This window comes from Erithacus rubecula, assembly GCF_903797595.1.
Source record: "Erithacus rubecula genome assembly, chromosome: 2".
NCBI lineage: Eukaryota > Metazoa > Chordata > Aves > Passeriformes > Muscicapidae > Erithacus > Erithacus rubecula.
In genome coordinates this window covers 39,772,536-39,790,140 of record NC_136685.1, presented here as the reverse complement: position 1 = coordinate 39,790,140, position 17,605 = coordinate 39,772,536, and the positions used below count along the sequence as shown (strand labels likewise).

At 40.5% G+C, this 17,605-nt stretch overlaps 1 protein-coding gene across 2 annotated transcripts in view; it reads left to right on the top strand.

The window, feature by feature from the left end:
- The first annotated feature begins 12,966 nt into the window (after positions 1-12,966).
- Positions 12,967-17,605, top strand: part of ASCC3 (activating signal cointegrator 1 complex subunit 3) — a 249,066-nt gene continuing 244,427 nt past the window's right edge. Inside the window, exon 1 of one of the 2 annotated variants that reach the window (XM_079327712.1) lies at positions 12,967-13,097. The gene's annotated coding sequence lies outside the window, so the exon portion shown is untranslated. The remainder of the gene's footprint in view (positions 13,098-17,605) is intronic. The other variant, XM_079327713.1, reaches the window with a different exon arrangement.

Sequence of the window (17,605 nt, the reverse complement as noted above, 5' to 3'; positions counted from 1 at the left end):
AACACCATCACCCTGAATCTCTGCTCCTTCCTTCTTCCTCCCCCAGCTTAAAGTTCAGCATGATTCCATATGTCATGGAAGATCCTTGCAGCCATTTGGGGTCAGCTGTCCAGCTGTGTCCCTAACAGCTTCTGTGCACCCACAGCCCTCCTCCCTGGTGGGGTGGGGTGAGAGGCAGGAAAAGCCTTGATGCTGTGCAGGAGCTGCTCAGCTATAACTAAAACATCCCTGTGTTATCAGGACTGTTTCCAGCACCAATCCTAAACATAGGCCCCTATCAGCTACTATGAAGAAAATTAACACTACCCAGCCAACTATCACATTAGTTTGACCATTTGTTTTACACTGTTGGATAATATTTAAGTATAGTCCTTAATGGTCATTTCAGTCCTAGAATTGCTGCTGAAAGCTTGGTTTGTAACTGTTCAGGGAGAAGCAGGTATCCCTGGTCCTACAAAATATGCCAATTCTAAATCACCATTCAGAAGGGAATGTGTCAGGTATGCAGTTCAGTAACAGTAACAGGCACACTGCCTTTTCACACAGCTATTCTTGAAATAAGTCAAGTTCTTTCAACTGCCACCAGAAGGGAAGTGACATCCAGTATTAAGAAACATTTTCAGATACTGTTTTCCACCACTAAAACCTGAGAGTCTTTAACTATTTCTCATGTAGCAAAACAATGCAGAATAGAAACTGACAGCTGTGGCTACAAAACCCCAAAGAGCTAGAGAAGTAATGGCCAAACACAGACACAAACCAGAGAGCACTCTACTACACCAGTCAAAAGAAGTTGGTGTTTGGAACTTATCTGTTTCAGCAACACCCATGTAATTGCTGACAACTGACTTGAAGATGTTTCACGGTAAATTTCTCTTTAGATGATTTAAAATTGTGGTACACTAACTTGAACCAAGTCATTAGGCAACAACATTGTGTTTTTTTCTGTTTTCACAATACTAAACTGAGAGTTTTTAATGTTGCCATGGAAATATTAGACAGTGCATTCAAAAAGTAATTTTATTTGCTTACTTGCTTGCTCTTAGCAGAAGAAAGCATTCTGAGACAAAAGGCAACAATATCTCAATCTATCAAGAAGAAATCCTCTCCATTAAATTATTTTTAAAATCACCATTATTAGAGTCAGTCAAACAAAACCTAATATGAAAAATGCAATCATCATAGAATGGTTCAGGTTGGAAGGGACCTTAAAAATCTTCTAGTTGCAGCTTCCCTGTCATGGACAGGCACAGTTTCTTGGCCAGGTTGCTCCAAGCCCCATCCAACCTAACTCAAATCCTAACTCCAACCCAGTCTGACCTTAGACACTTCCAAGGATGGGGTATCCACAACTTCTCTGGGCAGCCTGTTCCAGTGTCTCACCACCCTCACAGCAGAGCTCTCCTGTAAGCTCCCTTTAAGTACTGGAAAGCTGCTCTAAGGTGCCTCCTGGGTTTTCTCTGGGCTGAATAATCCCAGGTTTTATCAACTCTAATATTGACTTGTAAGTAGTTTTCCCTTGTAATTTCTAGACAATATTGTAGCCTAGCAAGGTGTTGTAACATTGCTTACACCAGACCATAGGTTTAGGGTTAATAACACAGGCATCAGGACAGGTCAAGCTTTGTGTAGGCTAGTCCTGGCCTGCCTGGAGATTTGTTTTACCAGAAATTGCCCAATGACCACATCAGTACTATATATATATATATATATATATATATATATATATGTATATATATTCTTTTTAATTTCTACTGAGCTTCATACAATTATACAAACAGCTTCTATTGTTTGATACATTTTGAAACTAATAAATTGTAAGAACACTTCATGCTTGTGCAACAACTTATCCACGACCCTATTGTGAAATGCTGCGTAGAAGAGCACAGACAGCTGACAAGAGTAGAAATCTTAAAATGACAGGCACAGGAGACAGCAGAGGCCACTTGCAATAAGGAATGATGCCTTAGGATTTTAGCTTTTATATTTTCATTATATTTGTAATCCTGTAATTCTTTAGTGTATAACTCTAGACTCCATATACCGTGGCAGCTACTGTCTTCACATTTTGGTCAGACAAAATAATTCCTCTCTAGGCCTGGGAATCAAGGACACCTTACTGCTTCAGGCCCCAGAGATGTAGAAACATCAAACAAAAGTGAGTTGGGTAAAATGACTTCATTACCTGAAGCTGTAAAAGGAAGAATAATCCCCAATATGAAAATGGACCAAACTTACAGTGTGAAAACATATGACTGGTCATCCATTTTGGATAAATAAAATAGGGGGGCTCTGTCTGCCCTAATGTATCTGAAGGCCCTTCAATAAATATAACCGTTTTTTATTCTCTTAATTTTGTCTGGCCTCTGTAGCTAGGCCAGAAAAGGCATCAATAGCAATAGTCATCAATTACTTATTTTCAAAGTAATGCAATATTCAGACCTGGTCAAACCCAGTTTTAGGTGTGAGAGCAAAGAAGAAATGCTGAAGACATATAAATTACATCAAATACAGTGAATTTGGCTCTAAAATTGCCTTGAGGACCAATGGAGAAAGAGCCAAATAGAGACTGCTTTAGCAAACACAAAAATAATGCCAAGTGGATCCTAGAGTGAGGCAGAAGACTTCATCATCATACTCCTTCCAGTGAGGGACTTGTGAAGCTGATAATTTGCTGTAAGACCCAGAGGGGCAATAGAAGGTTGAGCATAACATCACAGAATGGGGTAGATACTTGAAAGTTTGTGAATACATTGTTATACTGTCCATAATTTGAACTATAAGTGTCTTACATATTTATAGCTTCAATGGCTGGTTACATTTAAATACTTTTTGTGAGATGGAATGTAACTTACCAAGAAATTTAAGTCATACAGGATAAGCTGTCTTTATTTAACACTGACAAATTTTCAGTTTCAGAGAAGTGATGAAAGCATCCCATAATGCCAGACCTACTCTCAACCCTTGCACAACACCTCACAAGTGTTGATTTTCTTTTGATAACTACTTTTTCATAGGTTATTCATTAGCCAGCTCACTAGCTCACTAAATGCACAGTTGTGTAGTGCTGATTTTGTAATTAAGATAGGATGCAAGACGCAGTCAAATAATTTATAAAACTAAAAGTATGTTACATCCAAACAGTTCCTTTTATCAATCAAATCTGTAATCTTAAGGAAAGAAATCAGGTTTATTTGACATGACTTAGTTTCAATGAATCCAGAGTGATATAAATTTCTTTAATTTTTTAATAATTTGCTATTAAAGCACCTCCTTATTAATTTTTCTTTCAAGCATAAAGTCTCTTATTTAGTTATGTCACAAAATATCTACTTGTTTAGTCTTCTGGAATGTATCCACTATACCAAGATTTCTTAAGAGTGCATACCAGCTGGTCAAACATTCCTTCAATCACATCTTCTGAAATTCCATCCTAACCACTTAAATTCAGAACTGTCTGTCACAACATGTGTTTATAATTTTCTTAGTTACTAATGGAAAAAGTTTGTAGCCCTCCTCTGAAATAAGCACAGACAATCACCAGTATGACATGCAGCTCTTACCAGTGAGGCAGAGGGGGCTTGCCTGCACTGTAGGATTAAATAATATTGGTCCTCCAGTAAATTTTCATCAGTTATTTCTGATTAATGGAAAACACCCACAGAATCACAGAATGTCCTGAGTTGAAAGGGGGCCACAAGGATCATTGAGCCCAACTTCTAGCTTATTTATTTGCCAGACTGTGTATAATCCTAACAACTAGTCTTGATTCAGCCCAGGTGATTAAAGCATCTTTATCTGCTATAATGGCAACCAAAATAGAGAAATAACAACTGAGAGCACAGCTTTTCATGTTAAAGAACAGCCATCTATCATGTTTAAAAGAGGCTAAAGAAAGCTTTTCTGAAGCCTGTATGAGGCCTCTAACATGTCTCTAAAGATTACAGCATTAAGTGACAATTGCTGATTTTTCTTCAGTCTCCTGGACTAGTTGTCTAGTCAGTAGTCACTATCTATCACTAGTTAATTGTGCTAGTTATCATCACAATGTTTCTTCAGTGTACTCTGTTACCTCTTTTGACAATTTCGTTCTCCTTAAGTGGGTAATAGCCACTCATTTCAATGTTCTAATCATGCAAATCAATTAATCAGGTTTTAGAAATATTAGTTATGTCAAATTTCTTATCAGTGAGAATTTTCAATTCCTCCTGCTTACTGTCTTCAAGCAGCACTATATAGCAATTGAAATAAATATTCTTTCCACATCTGTTGACCTTTATCACAACATCCTGAGTTTCTGTTTATACCACATTTACATCCTTAGAAGGTTTTCTCTTATTTTTGGTAATATCTCATAGTTGCTCCTGCTAATCTCCAGTGGAAGATTATCACCAAATTGTTTTTCTGTGAGAAGTAAGAAGCAGTATCTATTATCCAGCCGTCTCAGGATAAATGTTTGACAAACCGAAACCTCCTATTTCAGACCAGTCATGCAAACAGTGGTACTGTCTGGTACCTTCTGCCTTTCCAGGGCTACTAGAATGACTCTAAGAAGATTATATTGGCCTTTGTCTTCTGCCTCCCTTCAAGATAAATGGAAGGTTCCTAAAGTGAGTGAAGATCCATGTGAGTGTCATGTAACTAATTTCAGTGTATATTACATCATTCCTTACAAATACCTCCCTAATGCCTGGTGGATTCTCTGTCTTCTTGTTTCACCTCGTCATCAGTGATCACTACTTGCCTTCCTGGGGCACCTGAGCTCTTCTGTAGCTACTTGATTCATTAAAAAAGAACAGGCCTCAAAATATTCCATAGGCTTTTGTTCTATTCTGCCAGAAAAAAGGACAAATTGCTGATCACCTGATGATCTGGCACTTATAAAGGAAAGTGAGTGGCTTTTAAAGTTAAGTGGTACCTATTACACTAACGTATCTTATATTACAATGCAAATTACTTCAAAAATATTATTCATCATTCAAGAAATGCATTATTGTAAAAATATGAAGTAGTTTACTTGTGGAGTAATACAAGATTATAGTTAAGGAATTGCACCTTAATTGAGGTCCCAGTCTCCCCAGCTGCTGGCGCCTGATGCCCCAGCCTCACTTCAGCTGCTGATGCAGAGCCCCTTACTCACATGTACATACATATGGTTGGGACTCCCCTGGTCCTCAGTATTGAATTCTCCCTTGTACTCACCCTGAGAGGCACAACTGGCTCCCTGGCCATTGCACTCATGTGCAGGCTAGTCCAGCTTTATCTTCACTATTATTCACACATTCACAGGCACCACAGACACAAACACACATACCTAGGAACCTAGGAAAAGTGTTAGAAAATGGATTTTGGTATGAAGATAGGACAGACTGAGCAGAGAGGGCATGGCCAGACAAGTATACCAACCCTGTTTACCTGCAAGGGGCCCTTTTGATCCCCTTTTCCTTCTCTTTCTCTGTGATTGCTCCTCCCCAAATCACCTAGAATAATTTCCTTCCCTGCCTTCTTCCCTTCCTCAAATGTCCCATTATAAGTTTCCTGCCTGCATCACAAAATGCTCTTTCCCATGCACCCCATAAATGTCCCATACTCTTATGCAGTGATTGCCTGCCTCCATCTGCAAGGTGTTCTGAGACTCATCCAGATGAGTGTCACCCTGGCACAAAGCTGAAGCTTATCTGGGATGCCTTGGCAGGGGTCTGGGCAAAATACCTCCAGGTCCATAATTCTGGTATCTTTGCCAGAGCTGCTGTCTCTCTGTGCTCCCTTCTGTGTGTGCAGACAAGCTTTTTACCACATAATCTAACAGAAACATGCAAGCACGGGACAAAAAAAACAAACCCATCATATCCCTCCAGTCAAACTAACTGGTAACATTTTAAATAAGACTATTCTGTCAAAGGGTCTCACAGCTCAGTTCACACAACCATTGTCCTCTCAATACAAGTAATTGGTTCCCTGAATAGTCTTCAAAAGGGAGAAGGGACACGATGATGGTATCAAAAATCATGCTTTTCATCTGTGTTAAAGGACACCTGGACAATTCTTATATATCCATTATGAGGAACAAAGAAATAATCTCAGCAGGAACAGCTCAACATCTTTTTTTTATAGAAGTACTTTGAAAAGTCTTTTGGCTAATAGAATTCCTCTGAATAAATATGTGAAAAATTATGGTGTCCATAACAAAAGACTCACTATTCAAAATTCTATTTATTGATTTCTTTCTGCAAACTGTCCTTTGTCAGAAATGAACGCACCAGCTTCAGCAATTTACAAAGCAAGAGATATCACTCATCTTGTACTGGGACAGCTCTGTTCTTTAGTGTCCTCAGGCAGCAATTTTCTGTCTCCCAACTTCACTGTTTTTCCTTTTCATTGACAAATCCATTTCCAAACAGGGCAATGTTGACATCTGTGTCTGATTTGATATGTTGAAATATTCTCTATTTTCTTTAATATCTTTTGAAATTATTTGCCTGAAGTCATTCTCCAAGTTAGTGACTAAGCAGGACTTAAAATGTCCTTGCTAGAAATTATCATGTCTCTGGTGCTTCTGCTTTGCTGCTGGTAGGAATGGCCTCCTCCTACTCTGCAGTGTATGTGATATAAATCCCTACAGTACTATCCCATCTTGTGTCAGCAGAACTTTCAATTACAACATTCTGGGTTTCTTTTGATACTTAATAAGCCTCTGAGAAACCTCCTAGTAAATATATATATATATATATATATATATATATATAACACTACAATAATCTAGATATCTGAAAGAAACTTGTATAAAATCCTGAGTTTTTTTCCTTCAGTCTAGCTACACAAACACAGGCACACATCAGCAGTGAGAAGTGAACCATCAAGCTACAGTAGATGCTTGCTACTTTCTAACAGCTACCAATCCCTCTCACATATTCATTTCTGAAACAAACCCCTTAATCAACCTCTTTTTCAGGGCACTATGCTCAGTGATATAAACCAGAATGGCAAACACAGCAGCATAACAGACAACACCCTAGCACCTGGCATTGCAAAAGATGCTCCACTTTCAGCAGAGCTCACAGGGATATCCTGCTGCAAGGCCGTGGTACTTTGAAGAAGTAAGCAGAAAACAGAATTGAGATGGCATTTGCATCTGTAGCTGACTGAGCAAATTCTGATAATATCTGATTCCCAGAGGCTGGCAAAAATACTGTGTTGTCTTTCTCCACATCTGATCACTCAGGATTTTCCTTAAGAGGGTCAACCATCAGTTAAAATGAGAAAAGGATGTTTCGGTCAGTGTCTGGATAGAAGAGAAACTTTTTCTTACTTCCTTGGGAAGACGCAGCATTCTGAGGTGATTCTAGATAAATTTGATTTGGTCTAAGTAACTATCACCATCAAATTGCATAACCTACAACACAATAACTTTGCTTTTGAGGAATGTATCATATTGGAAACATTGAATGCTTAATATTTTGAGATAAGTAGCACAAAAGAATAAACCTCAGCATCCTTGGCTTGAGTCTATGAACATCCATTGACTTAAGGAAGAAGGTGGGGGGCGGGCTACAGAGGCACAACGGGCATATAATGATATTGCTTTTTCCAGTATTTTCCCCCAAACCTTGTGAATTAATCACCTGCATTTGCCTTTCTTCAGCATTATCCAATATGTGGAGATAAGATATTGATACTTTCATGAACAAACTACTTTCTTCAGCAGCTCTTCTTTGACACCTTATTAAAGGAAACACAAATAATATGAGTCATTGCAGTAATACAAGTGAGAGGGAGAACCAGTTCTACCACATTTTCTGTATGCCATGGCATATAGAAATTTCCATATTTTCAGGGCATAGAAAAACAGGTAAAGTCCACTCACCAGGTTCCAAATGACTCCACAGTATTAGCAATTAATATCAGCCTGAATGGGTATGAAGCCTGTTGGCCATGATATTTTAAGTTTTCAGCTCAATTCACTTCAGTACCACATTAAAATTCTCTCATTTAAATAAATAATTATTTAATGTGCATTCTTTCAAAATCACTAATGAAGGAATGAAAAAGAAGCGAGAAATTAAACACTGTCTATATACCTCAGACCAACATAGACTCTGTTTAATTTGTATTTCTGAGCAGGTCCCATTCATAACACACACATACAGTTGTTTTTTTTTCTCAGTTTAGAAATAATATTTAAAATAAATTTACAAATTATGAAACATGGAATTCAGCTCAAGCCTTCTTCCTGGTTTTAACTGTTTTTAATATTTCTATACTTCATCATTGTTTACTAAAAATATTATCCAACAGATCAGCTCTCTGGCAAAACAGTGTCATATCAACATTTAGGTAAGTCATGAGTTTTCAAACTTGTCAATATCTCTCACAAAGACTAAAATCTGGCAGCAATTTGTCTGCCACAAACATGTCAGCCTCACCTGGAGTGCTGAGTGCAGTTCTGGGCCCCATAATTTAAGAAGGGTATGAATGTCCTTGAATGTGTCCAGAGGTGGTCAACAAAGCTGGAGCAAGGGCTGGAACTCACATGCTGTGAGGAGCAGCTGAGGATGTCAGGTTTGCCTGGTTTGGAGACAGAGGCTGAGGGGTGACCTCATTGCTGCCTACAGTTCACTGAGTAGGGAGAAAAATGTGCTGAGGTCTTTCCCCTGGGATTCAGTGACAAGTTATGTGGGAAGAGTTCAAAGATGTGCCAGGGGAGGTATAGACTGGACATAAGAAAGCATTTGTTTACTATGAGGGTTCTCAAACACTGGAACAGGCTCCCTAGAGGGGTGGTCAATGTCTCAAGCCTGTCAGGGTTTAAGAGGCATTTGGACCATGCCCTTAAATAATATGATTTAATTTGGCTAGCCCTGAATTTTTCAGACAGTTGGACTGAATGATCACTGTAGTTCCCTTCCAATTGAAATGATTCTATTCTATTCTATTCTATTCTATTCTATTCTATTCTATTCTATTCTATTCTATTCTATTCTATTCTATTCTATTCTATTCATTTTTAACCTATTGCATATGGTGATTTTCAGAAAATAAATGTTACTTGTTTCATGTTCCAAATGAAGAGACATTTTTATTTGGTTTACTTTATTTTTTTATTTTTCTCTGGTAAAGACCTGGTACGTATGTCAATGCAAATTCACAAAACATGACACATAGAACATTTGTCTTAAACTTATGCAAGCATCAATCAGATTAGACATAGGATCAAGGTATAGAAACATGATGGCTAAAGAAGACTCCCAAAATTATTTTCTAAATCAATATTGAGAAATCTTTTGAAAATATCCATGGTGCTTTCTAAGTTCAGGCTTCTTGTTGGATATAGTAGTATAAATTTTCTATTAGATTATTATATATTTATTTTAAAAAGCAAATAAATGGTTTTTCTGAAACAAAAGGTGCTTTTTTTTCTTTTCTGAAAGAAAAAAAGAAAAATTATAATGTTTTCCTTACTTAATTTCTATATATAAGAAGACATTAATGATTAATTATATAAGCACTAATTAAAATTGTAGTGGTGGGGATTACTAGGAAACTTGTAACTGTTTAAACTCAGGCTCAGCAACTGAAAGAAAGAAAAAAAAAAGAAACAAAGAAGACTTGTCAACTACCACTCAAGAATTCTGTCAAATTATGATAATGTGTGTGTTTCCATACCCTTTATCCATACTGTGAAGTAAGAAATCCTGTTGCACTTCAAAATGCATTTAAGAAATAACAAATAATAAATGGAGACTAAAAAGAAACATGTTTTCCATTCTAGCTGCATAGATATTTACCAGCACAGAAGAAGTATCAGAACTGCTTAATTAATATGAAAAGCCATGGACAAAATTTAAAACAGCTTTGAAAACTCACTGTGCTAAAGAAAAGCAACTGGAGGTTAAATCCAGGTACATTCATATCCAGTAGAACACAAGATAAATAGATTGAACTCAGAGAGCAATGCATAAGAACCAGTAATAATGGAGATGATATATCTCCTTTATGAAGCCTGTATGACATTATAAAAGGCTCAGGTCTCAAGGAACAAATTTGAATTATGAATTTTTATGCAGCAGTAGATACTTATTTTCTTATTCATATCTTCCTCAGCAATATCTACTGTGTATTCAGTTTTAAGAACTTGCAGACCGCTCACAAAGTCTGTGCAACTGTATTGTTGACCCAATTTTGGTGGGGGGAGGGGGAGGAGTACAGGGTTAGACTTCTGTGAGAAGCTGCCAGAAGCTCTCCCTGTGTATGACAGATCCAGTGACAGCAACTCCAAGACGGACCCACCACTGGCCAAGGCTGAGCCTGTCAGTGTTGATGGTATCACCTCTGTGATAACAGATCTAAGAAGACAGAAGAAATCCCTGAGCAACAGCAACTGCAGCTGGACAGAGGAGTGAGAGCATGAGAGAAGAAGCTCTGAAGACACCAATAGAGGACTGTCTTCTGTGGGAGGAACTCCATGATGGAGTAGGTGATGGGTGTGAGGAATCCAGCCCCTGGGAAGGAAGGAGAAACAGAGACAATGTGTGATCAACTGGTTGCAGCCCACATTCCCTGTTTCTCTGCACAAGTGGCAGGAGCAGAGGTAGAGAATTAGGGAATCAAGTTCAGCTCAGAAAGAAAGTAACAATGAGGGAATGGTGTTTTAAGGATTTGGTTTTATAGCTCATTATTCTACACTGATTTTGATTGATAATAAGCTGAACTAAGTTTTCCCCAAGTTGAGTCTGATCTGCCTGTGACAGTAATTGCTGAGTGATCTCTCCCTGTCCTTATCTCAACCCACAGTCCTTTTGTTATATTTTCACTGCCCTGTCCAGCCGAGAAGGCGAGTGGTAGAGTAGTTTCAGTGGGCACCTAGTATCGAGCCAAGGTCAGTCCCTCCTCCCAGTGACTTTTAAATAAAGTATTAAAAACTATAGGAACAAGATGGCTGTAAAGAATTACAGCTCATTTGAATAACAGCACCTCCAACGCGCTGACTTTTGCTAGCACAGCAGTTGCAGCATACACGATATGATTACTTTGTAATCATGGGCAATAGAGATTTGGAATGTTTTCTGAGGAACCTGCATTATTGTCACATAATAACATTGATTTAAGATTTTTCTCCCAGTGTTGGTAACAGTGACATCTGCAGAGAGCAGTTAGTTTTGAATGCTTGATACTCTCATTACAGCAGAGATTCATACTGATTCAAGGACGTCTGCCAGGTTCGTCTTACAATCTCAACAAAGCTGAAGTTGTTGATTTTTTTTTTTAAGACAGTGAGTTAAAAAGTTTTCCATTGTCAAAGTAAAGACAAGGTTATTTTAATTACTAATCTATTTTTTTTCTGAATCTGAAGTATTCTTCAAGTAACTAAAATTAATGGTTCACATATTAGCATTAATTTCTGGTTGTTAAAAAGAAACAAAAACGGTCTGTAAATTAAAATGCATTTTCAGACAATAGTTCAAGTGTCACCAGCAGGCAGTACTCACAGTGACCATGAACTGGTCTTGTGAGTACCCACTGTTCTCCAGGTGAACAGCACTGGTCTGACTCCGAATGCAATACTGCTTGGTTAATGAACACATAAGTGAGGAGTACAGTGGTGAATTAGCTCCTGTAAATTTCCAAGGTAAGTTTCTCAAACTCAAGATCAGATATGCTTCTCATTTCTCATATTCTACAATATTGAGCCTACTTGACTGAAATCTGTTTGTCAAATTTGAATTAGAACTTTTCATGTGGCTATGCCAGAAGGATTTCATGCAAAAGATGGAGAAACACCTTTTTGTTGGACTTGCAAGAAGCATAGCAGTCAAACAAAGAGCAAGACAGTGAATGGTAGATTTAGACACTAATGAATATTGAAATGCTGCCAAAGCTCTGGTACAACACAGAAGAGAATAAGCAAAGGATTATTTAAGATGTGGACATCAAACATCATATATCTTCCAAAGCAATTAGTACATACTGAAGAAAATAAGATTTTTTTTTTTTTCTGAGGCACACATTAAGTCTATGTTAAGACATCTGCATCTGACAAAATTAATTCCATGCAATGAATGGCACTTGCAGTCCACTAAATATCTGGCAGATATCATCTTTATTGAAAAGCATCACCTTACACATATGTAAAGTATTAATACAATTGAGGACATAGGCCATTTATTTTAAAAGCTTGCTTCGAAAATCACAAAACTGAATAAGTAAGGGTGGCAAAGCTCAAGAGGCACACAGTGAGGCACACACTGGTTTGGAGAGAATTAAGTGTGCAGGGGATGGATAAGCTGCTAAAGAGCGCTGAGGGCTGAAGGCCACGGACACCCGCACCCAGGAAAGCCCGAGGCACAGACACGGGGGGACAAAGTCCTACGGGAGCTGGGGCTGTTTAGCCGGGAGAAAAGGAGCTCAGGAGGAATCTTACTGCTCTCCATGGCTGCCTGAAAGGAGGCTGTCGTCAGGTGGGGATCAGCCTCTTCTCTCAGGCAAACACTGACAGGACAAGAGGACACAGTCCTAAGCAGTGCCAGGGGAGGTTTAGTTCGGACATCAGGAAAAATGTGTACGCAGAAACGGTGATTGTGCACTGGGATGGGCCGCTCAGGGGAGGGAAGAGTCACGGTCCATGGAGGTGTGCAAGACTGGACATGTCACTTAGCGGCACGGTTTAGGTTACAAGGTGGTTGGTGTTCGGTCATAGGTTGAACCCGGTAAAGATTACATCTTTATCAACGTAATTGATTCTGTGACTCTGTGAAACACTGCTGGGAGCTGCCCCCGCGGCATATTCCACGCCGGGCACAACCGGGGCGGGAGACCGGGTTAGCAGCCGCGGCATCTCTGCGAGACGCCTTTTGCCCGCACAGACAACGCGGCCGAGGCGCAGCCTGTACCCGAGACAGCCTGAGAGCGGAGACCCGGGCGGGGGCCCGCGGAGGCCGCGGGTACCGGCACAGCCCGGCTGCGGATACCGGCACGGCCCGGCCGCGGGCACCGGGACAGCCCCGCAGGCCGCGCCGGCCACGGCCCCGCCCGCTCGCCGTACGGCAGTGTCGCGCCGCGCCGGCTCTTGGCGGCAGCGGAACCGGCGGGCCGTAAGGCAGGTGCGCGGCGGGCGGGGGTCGGGCGGGCGCGGCGTGGGGGCCGCCGGGGAGGGCCCGCGTTGGGCGCTGCTCTGCGCCGCCGCCGCCGGTGCGGGGCCGCGCTGCCGCACCCCGGTGGGGAGTGGGACCGCCGGGACCGGCCTGCCCAGGCGCTGGGGGGCGTCCCGCCGCTGCGCGGGTCTCTGCCCGCAGCCCCCGGGGCAGGGGCGTTGCTGCGCTGCTGGCGGGGCGCGGCGTTCGGGGGCAGCCGGGCCGCTGGCCGGTGCCGCGCGTTGGCTCCGGCGGGCAGGGCAGGCAGCGTGCCCGGGGCCGGCAGCGGGGCCGGGGCTGGCGGAGCGCTCGCCGTGCCCCAGCCCGGCGCACACCGCGGCGGGTGATGCAGGGCCGCTCCTGAAGGCCCGGGTGCCGTGCGCTCCTTCTGGGCTTTGCTAATCGGAACGGCGCTGGAGGGAGCGGTCGAGTGGGAAACGCACCTCTGTCGAGTGTACTTTCAGTACTACTGCTGGTATTAATAAATGTAGAGAACAAGAAATGAAGAACGAGAAAAGCATGTGGTCACATAGAGTGTTTTTCCGTTTTGGGTACTAGTTCATTTCGGTTGGCAGTGGTGAACTGACGGCTTTGCTTATAAAACACGACAGTCTTGTAGCGTCCTAAGGCTTGTGCTTCAGGTGCTTTAGGAGTGTGTATCATGTTGGAATTCAACTAATATATTTGTTTAAAACCTTCTATGGGTTCTGAATGTAGGTTTTGTTATTGTTCTTAAAATACATTGGTGCAGACCCTTTAAGTCTTCGGGCTTTTTTCAACAATTGACTGAGAATTGTTGAAGTGAAATAAGTAAAGGTAGTTTCTGCAGAGAAGAAATCTAATAGTCATGCTTAGTTACTTTCCAGATAATAGACTTGACTTGAATCTAGCCAATGACTAGAAAAAAATTTTGTAAGTTTCGGAGGCAGTGCAGCAAGGGTTATGTTTGTCCACATGGTAGGTTGCAGAGCTCAGTTTTAAGTAGGATGAAAATCAAGCCAGCTGTCAGGTCAGATGCAAACTGTCCTTTATTTAAAGATGGCATTGGTGGTAACAGTGAGGTGGTGAGTCTGATTAAACACAAGCTGCTTTTCAGCAGATGTTGTAAGGCCTGTTTAAAATTATTTCCTTTGAATTTGAGTTGCCTCTGGCCAGAGAAGAGTAAACTTTTATCATTTTGGAATTATTTGGAGAACTGTTAAATTCACATGGGAATACAGACCAACTCCCAGCTAGGGCCTTTATGCATTGTATAAACAAACTAGTTTACATATTAGACCTCATTTTTCTCTAAAAGCTAGCTTGGCCTTTGGAAGAGGTCATGTCTTCCACTGAATCAGAGAGAAGGCAAGAAATTGTCAAACCACAGTGTTTTATTTTGACAGTTCTGTGTTTACAGAACTTGCTTTGAAGCTAAACCTGAAGCAGGTCTGGTGGAGGGCTTTGAAGATGATTAGACGACTATAGCATCTCTCTTGTGAAGAGTGGCTGGGAGAGTTGATCCTGTTCAACCTCAAGAAGAAACGAGTGAGAGGAGACCTCATAAATGTGTATAACTGTCTGAAGAGAGGGTGTCAAGAGGATGGATCAAGGCTCTTTTTGGTGGTGCCAAGCACTAGGGCAAGAGGGAATGGAAGGACGTTCATGCACAGAAAGTTCTGCCTGTACGTGAGGAACAACTTCTTCACTCTGTAGATGACTGAGCACTGGAACAAGTTGTCCTGAGAGGTTGTGGAGTCTTCTTCACTGGAGATACTCAAGAACTGTCTGCACTGTGCCTTGTGCTCTAGTTTTGGCTCTGCTTCTCAGTATAATTTTCAATTTTTTATTGTGTAGTGTAAGTTCTGTTTTCAAAAAGAACATTTGTGGCTGAAAAATATTTTTTTACGCAGTTAATAGAAAACTCATCCTTCATAAAAGGCTGGTGTGTATTTCTGCAGGTCCCACAGTGCTTTCTCTGAAAAAGTTACCCTTTTTACTGAACTGAGCTCAGGCTGGTCCCTGCTGTTCTGGCATATTTCTTTTCTCTTCTGTTACATAGTTACAGCAGCTGTTAAGTGGGTGTGGAGGTAGTTGGGAGAAGGAAAGACACATGTTGTCTTTCACTGGTTAGTTATAAAGTAAAGTTTATTCGGAAGTTGTTAAGGGTGGGATTAATTCTACCTCATACGGGCATTTTGAGTGCTGAACAGGTTTCTTTTCTCCCTCCTACAAAATTTCTCCATAGAAAATTGAAGTCCTCATTACTCCAAATAACAGCTTACTGTTTTCCTGGTAAATTATTTGTAGTAACAATTGTTGAAGCTGGTGTTGAGCACTTTCTAGCCTACACATTTTCTTAAACTGAATTATACTTCAATGTTTGAAGAGAGAACTGAGACCAAAATCTACTCGCTAGTTCAGATAAACTTACCTAATCAAAAGCAGTTTAACAAATGACCTGTAATATGCAGCTGGATGTTTGTTAGAAATATAATACCTGATGTCTGAACTAAAAAGAAGAGGAAAGAAGAGTAGGACCCAGAAACAGGTTGAGAGACATCAGACTCCTAAATCTCAAATTGTAGTCCTCAGAATCTCTGTTGTCATTTCACTCTGTAGCTCTGTTTTCAAAGAAAATGTTTGTCTAGTCTCTCTCCTACAGCAGTCAGTAGGAGGTGCTTAGGAGGACCTGCTGAAAAACAAGGGAAGACAAATCCAATTATACCTTCACTTTCATATTATCTCTTAGTAATCCATGATTTAAATAACTGGTTATCTGCTTCTAAGCTGTTGAATTCAGAGGCTACAAGGTATTTGATATCCATTAATTCATCTAGGCATACCTGAACTTTTAGTCTTTTTGGCATCTTGTGGCAATGAATTCCCAAATTCAATTATGTTCTTCATAGGAAAGGCATTCTACTTAGTATTGCTCTCACCTGAAACTATTAAGTTTTGTCATGTACCTCCTTTTTCTTAGATTGTAGGCAGTGGTAAGTCACTGTGTATTTAGTCCTTTTTGCTTTTTAAATACCTCATCACATCACAGAAATAAGCAATTTTGTGTTTATTGCAAGCCAATCCACAAGGGAATGCACAGTCAGGGCATTCTTTATGCTCATCTCTCTCTGAGGAATTTGGTCTCCTCTTTTTGCACAATGGCAATGTGAGCACATTCCTGTACCAGGTTTAGGAATTAACTTTCATCGCAGTCAAAGTGCTTGAGATTGGTGGCTTAAACAATGTTGATAGCACAGCAATGTTTTGGTTGTTTTTGGCCTGCACAATATCAAAGCTTTCTTCCACCCTCCCTGCACAGCAAGTAGACAGGGGGCTGTGTAGGGACACAGCCTGCACAGTGGACCCAAACTAGCCAGTGGAATGTAGTGTACTGTGTATTGTCATGCTCAGGAATAAAAACACAGGTAGAGGAAGAAGGCTGGGTTTTTTGCTTTCAAGATACCTGGTTTTTGGAGATTAGTAAACTGGAGCTTGTAGCATTGGTCACCTTATGGGATGTGGTGAGCATTTTGTTCCTTTACTTGTGGGGTATTTATCCTTTTCTTCCCCTGTTAAACTATCTATATCTCAACTCTGTAAGGTTTTTTTTTTTTATTTCTTCTTCCTATTTTCTGCCCTGTTCCACTGTGGAGGGTGAGCAAGCAGCAGCATGGCCACTGGCCAGGATCAAACCACCCCAACGCTGCACAGACACCTTAAAATGTGTTTGAAGGAAGCAATAGCAGCACCCAGGATTCTGTGATAATGGTGCTCACTGAATGAACTAGTGGTGTGGAAGATACCTATGCTGGGTGTTTCTTGAGCTTATTCTAGATATAGATATTCCTCTTGAAGTTGTACACAACTGTGTATAGTTCAATGAAATTCCATTAGGCTGGAGTGAAGCCAAGAAAGAGTTAGGTTTCAGTAGCAATGTGAACTGTTTGAGTATTACAGAAAGGGCAGTTGTGGTATTTGGTCAAAGGTTGGTCTTGATCCTGGAGGTATTTACAGTGTTAATGATTCTATTATTCTAATGTGTCCTCTCCTTGAAAGATTAGGGAAGAGTAAAGAGGATCTCTGAAAATCATCTCTTCCATTTCATATAAGAAATTTATTATTTGTAGTGAGTTGACCCCAGCCAGTAGCCAAATACCCCTCAGCCTCTTACTCACTCCCTTTGGCTGTGAATTGGGGTGAAAATAGCAGACATTTAAGTTGTTTGGGAAGACAAACCCCATAAGCATGGATGTGTGTCCTTGTTCCCCACACACCTTGCTTCTCCTTTCCCAGAGTTTTTACTGCTGAGCATTACATCATATGATACACTTCTATGTTGCTTCCAAAACATGAATATAAGTAAAATTCTTATATATGTAACTTTATTTTTATATATAACTTATATAACTTTATTGTTAGGGTAGCATTTTTTATTTCTAGGGTATCTGTAAAACTTGATTCTGTAAGTCTGAACAGGCAGCCTATGTACTATGCCA